Raw genomic sequence first — 6,000 nt, 5'->3', positions numbered from 1 at the left:
CAGGTTGTGTTGTTTATTCCTAATTACTAACTTTATAAAAAAACATACAATTAGCATCGAACTTGTACATAATGTGCCATAAAAGCAATCAATCAACCAACTGCGTGGTAATTCATAAAGCTCTTTAACCTAAAAACCCAAATCCTAAACTTTTTGGTGTAAACTTAAATAAATACACTCAAAATAAGGTAGTAATGAATCATTACCATGCGCAGTGCCTAAACTAGGCTAGCCACGAGGGTGGGCAAACTTATTGATGCGCCCCAAGCCGCTCGCGCCGTCGGCGCTCGCGAATTTTTCTAAGCACCAAAATGGCCATTAAAAAATTCGTTGCAAAGAAATGGTTTATTATCCTAAGCACAATTAAACCATTTCCAAAGTAGGTTTTCCATATTTATGTCCGCCGCATTGGCTCAATTTTTTTCAAGTACTCCGATGGAGAGGCATCAAAATGTCCGATCGCACTCAAACATCTTATTCTCAAACATTATTTATGCGATGAAAAATATTACTCCTAACCCATTTTTGAATTTGATGAAACTTCAAATGCATGCGCAAAATAATATCTATTTGTTTTTAAAATTATTAAAATTGTAATCCCAAAAATGAGTTTGCTGGCGTATGGGGGAGGTGAGCTGTCTCAACTATCCCATGGCTTGGAGTTTTACAGAGTACTTGAAAAAACTGGACCCCATGTTGGTAATTTCAAGGACCAACTTTGTTGAAGTCAAAACATGTCAAGACTTCCACCAGAAACTAATGGCCCATTTGATGCCTTCATACAATTGCAGAACAAGTTTTGCATATTCTTTTTCTTCAAAAAGAAAAATACGTTGCAAGAACCCAAGCTGCACAGCATGTTTAAGGACAAATAGTCTGATAAGTGTCAGGGTTTTTTGTCATGCAGAAAAAATGCATGAAAAGCTTATAATGCATTTGAGGTTGACTAAATAAAAATCGAAACCTTACTAAAGTTTTTTTTTTAAATTTCAGATTTTAATGTGATTCTAAAGTGTATATGGAAAACGGAAAAATCGAGTAATAATCTTTATTATGAACAACGAAGTACTTTATCCTGATGAAAGGAAATATTTAGTAGGAAGTATTAATGAGGGTCAATGTAGTATCAAATTATGATACATTGAATATTGCCATTCCCATTTTTTTAAATTCATTAATTTTTTGAAATCATGCTCATAATTGTTATGCTGCATCATTTAGTTTAAAGTTTTAATTGCCATGTCCTTACTTTCTGCTATCACCCAAATTGTCAATTATATCTAGTAGTGATGCAACGAGTTCTACATTTCGAGTTCGAGTACTCTGCAACACAGCTCGCAATAAATTGGTCCCTGGTCCCTGGTCCCCCACCCCATGGTCCCTGGTCCCCCACCCCATGGTCCCTGGTCCCCCACCCCATGGTCCCTGGTCCCCCACCCCATGGTCCCTGGTCCCCCACCCCATGGTCCCTGGTCCCCCACCCCATGGTCCCTGGTCCCCCACCCCATGGTCCCTGGTCCCCCACCCCATGGTCCCTGGTCCCCCACCCCATGGTCCCTGGTCCCCCACCCCATGGTCCCTGGTCCCCCACCCCATGGTCCCTGGTCCCCCACCCCATGGTCCCTGGTCCCCCACCCCATGGTCCCTGGTCCCCCACCCCATGGTCCCTGGTCCCCCACCCCATGGTCCCTGGTCCCCCACCCCATGGTCCCTAAAATGGTCCCTGGTCCTGAGGGAAGAAAAGACCCAAAATAGGTGCGCTTGGCGCTAAGAAGGCACAGAGCAGGGAAGAGGAATTGGTGGTGGTGGAGTGCCGGCATCGGTGGTGGTGGATTAACATTGGTGAGATCGTCTAGTGGCTAATCGTGTATATATACAAGATCGCTAATATATGCCAACTATTTAGTCATGAAAGTGAGAAATTTAATCGTATGTGTGAAATAATGGCAGTAGACATGAGGAGAGGGTAAGAGTATAGACACAAAAAATGAAAGGGGCGCTTAGTCTACTTTGGGTTAAAATAATACTAAAAAAGCTCGGCCGAGTGCAGAAAAAACTCTGCAGAGTACGAGCTCACCAAAAATTTGCCGAGTACCGAGTCTAAACGAGCGCTCGTTGCATCCTTAATATCTAGTGCTTAGCGGGGCGCCTGTCGGCGCCCCCTCAAAGTCTGGCGCCCCGGGCAATTGCCCTGCTTGTCCACCCCCAGTTCAGGGCCTGACCATGCGTAATGACTATGTGGCTCTACCACGTCGGTTAAGAAATGGTAATAATAATTTCAGGGAAATTCAAATTCATTACCAAATATTAAGGAAGTGAATACCATTATGTATTAAATTACCTTAAAGCCCACCGACACTGTTCAGAAGGTTTTATAAATAACTTCCTACCAGCTCGAATTCTGCAGGTCATGGATCACAGTCCAACTTAAGAGTAGATGTGGTATATGTAACACGCGTATGGTAAAATAATTTGAAATTGTACTTATCCGTTAGCACGAAGCCGTCTATTCGAAAATTAGTTTACGCCCACTTATACATAAATAACTTACAATTTACCACCCTTTGCTAGTATGGGAATGAAAAATGAATTTTCCATTACCAGAAATACCTATGCGTGTTCATAGTTCAACCATATTGGTGCAATCTAAAAAATCTGCTCATAAAATAATACCGCGTCTTACATAAATATATGTATGGATACCTGTTCAAAAGCTTTTATTCGCATGCTGTCATTTGCTTTCGGATTCATTTCATTTCAATTCACTTCACCTGAGTTCATTTCTTAATTCGCCCCATAGATTAAACGACCATACGACGCGAGGTACTCTTCCAAAGTAGTACATATATAGATAGACATAAATAGATAGATAGATATAGGTAGATAAATATATATAAAATCTTACATATATAGCCCGGTACTTTACCGGGCCGGTAGTAAAGTTTTACCATCTGGCAAAATTTTTCTTTCGTGTGAGAAATACCTAAGCGTCTTGACTAACTCGTAAGTGGCGTAAATAATTACGTATTTGCATCTTGCCTTTAATAATTGCATTTCCAAAAACCCGAGACATAGACTTTTTTAAGTAAAATTATATATTTTCTGAGCTAAAAGCGCCGCAATTTTGAATTCATGTTACACTTTACTTTAGTCACACTTTTACGCTTCTAGATTTTCCACTTCACTTTAGTTTAGTTTACTTTACTTTAAAGTAAAGTGGAAAATCCTGCATACCCTGATTTGACTTCCACTTCACTTCACTTTACTTTACTTTAAAGTAAAGTGGTCACGACAACCAATATATCAACTGTTAGATAAGCACCCATGATTACCATCCTAGATAACCACCATCGGATAACCCCCCAGATTACCACCATCGGATAAGCCCCCCAGATAACCACCATCGGACAACCCCCCAGATAACCACCATCAGATAACCCCCCCCCCAGATAACCACCATCAGATAACCCCCCCCCCCCAGATAACCACCATCGGACAACCCCCCAGATAACCACCATCAGATAACCCCCCAGATAACCACCATCGGATAACCCTCCAGCTAACCAGCATCGGATAACCCCCCAGATAACCACAATCAGATAACCCCCCCCCAGATAACCACCATCGGATAACCCCCCCAGATAACCGCCATCGGATGACCCCCAGATAACCACCATCAGATAACCTTCCAGATAACCATCAGACAACTATTCCCTGATAACTGTCAGACAACCACTCCCAGATAACCATCAGACAACCACTCCCAGATAACCATCAGACAACCACTCCCAGATAAACATCAGACAACCACTCCCAGATAACCATCAGACAACCATTCCCAGATAACCATCAGACAACCACTCCCAGATAACCATCAGACTGTTCAAAATATAAGGAGAGAGATGCTCGACTGTTGGAGTATTTTCAGCTACTGATTTATTAAACGCAGCTCATTGTCATACATATAAGATCATCATCTAAGTCATTCAACTTTTCATGCATGCATTTATCCACCCATAATATTAGGTGGTCAAGTATGTGCAATGATGCACATTTAGCGACATAATTCATATTATAACATACACAATCAGGGTTATTTTCAACACTCCCTTTAACAATTATTTACGTATGAATAATAATATGATTGCTTGGTCCATTGATCTCCTTGAGAGGCTGCTCCTCAGCTTGGCGTTGAATCCGTTTAGGACACATATTGCATTTCTTGACAAGAAATACTATTGCACACAGAAAAACTACTAGTGAAAATAATATCCCTAAAATTAACACTGTTATTTCTGATGCTGTCCAATTGTCATCGCTGAATGAGAACACCTGCAGATTCCTGGCTTCTTTTTGAATCCGTTCGTCATTTGTGTTCCAGATTTCATTTAAGTCTTCACTTAAATGACTCCAATTGACTCGCGGATTCTAGTGCCAGTTTACGAGTTCAGAAAAAAGAGGATCTTCTCCCTCTTTATAGACGACACGTAATATATTTCCCTTGAATTCAACCTCGTTCAGAGTGAATGTCAAAGATAGTGGCAATGTGAATACTTTGTCTGGACATTTTACTCTCCTCTTGCCCACCAAGTACTCTCCTCCTGGACAATATACATGATAAAGACTGTCAAGTATTTTTACTTGTACAAACTCTTTTTCATCTCCAATTGCCGAAATCTGACACTTCTCAATCTTATAGAGTTTTCCTCCGTTTGAGAAGGACGATTCATTTCGACACTTGTTTGAAGTCGTCATTTCAATGTTGTTGTGAGCTTTTTCATAATAAGTATCATACACACATTCTTCTCCCACATGCAATGTGGCAACAGTCGGGCCTGAGTATTCCATACGACAGGTTAAATTATCTCGTTTCAACATTAAGAAAAACGGATCTGCTGTTAGTTTAGTGAGATTTTTGTTCACAATTGGCACCGAGAAATCCAAATTTATTTGAGTTCTCTCCTTGTTCATTTGGCATAAGTGAAATATTCCAAACTCCACTGGACACTCGTCTCCACAAGGCAGAGTGAAATTCAGATATTCCAAAAGGTCAGGAGTCATTTGTTTTTTCTTCCATGCTTTTTTCGTGTCCCAAATCACTTTTCTCCCCTCAACCAATTTACTTGTGAGGTAAGAGATTAAATATTGTATGGTTACAACTCCTTCCTTAAAGTTGTTTAAATCATTCATTGTTTGCTGGACTTGGTAACCAACTTTAATTATCTCCATTTTTAGAACTTTTATGTGCTGACGGTCTTCATAAACTTGTCTTTCAAGTTTATTGAAAGCAAATTCTAGTTCGTCTTGTCGAGTTTCTAGTCGGTGTGTCTCTGCTATTGCATAACTGCCCAGTCCGATCCCAGCACTTCCAACACAAGCGACAAGAATAAATCCCACAACGACAGGAATTACTCTTTTTTGTCTTCGCCTCCCTTGTGGTGGAGAGCAAATATCTTCTAAATTATTTAGAAATATTTCGTTATATGCTTTTTCACATTGTTTTTTCATGATGTTTGCAATTCTGGGTTCCAAATCATCCAATGGCAAAAATTCGCATGGTGAAATTAAAGCGATTCTCATATTTGTCGCATGAAATCCGATCACCACTGGTTCATAGCTCTTTCTCCACAAAACAGGACTTCCCTCTTTGTGTAAATCGGTTGCTCCAATAGTTAAAAATGAGAGCAATAAAGCCATAAAACTCCACAATAAACTGGGTCGCTTTGGGTTGACAATAACACTGCACAGTGCTCTTCTCTTCTCTCCCTTTGCAGGAGGAGGAGGGGACCATTCCCATCAAATATCTTTTCGTCTCAAACGACTCCCTCACCACTGATTTGGTTAAAATATCAGCAGGTTGAACTTTGTCAGGCAAATGCTCCAATACGACTTGGTTTGTTTCAACCAGATCTCGGATGAAGTGATGCCTAATGTCAATGTGTTTTGATTTGTCGTGGAATTCATCATTTTTCGCCAGTTTAATTGCACTCTGGCTGTCCG

This window comes from Folsomia candida, unplaced genomic scaffold (genome assembly GCF_002217175.1).
Source record: "Folsomia candida strain VU population unplaced genomic scaffold, ASM221717v1 Fcan01_Sc023, whole genome shotgun sequence".
NCBI lineage: Eukaryota > Metazoa > Arthropoda > Collembola > Entomobryomorpha > Isotomidae > Folsomia > Folsomia candida.
This window is presented reverse-complemented; position numbering follows the sequence as displayed.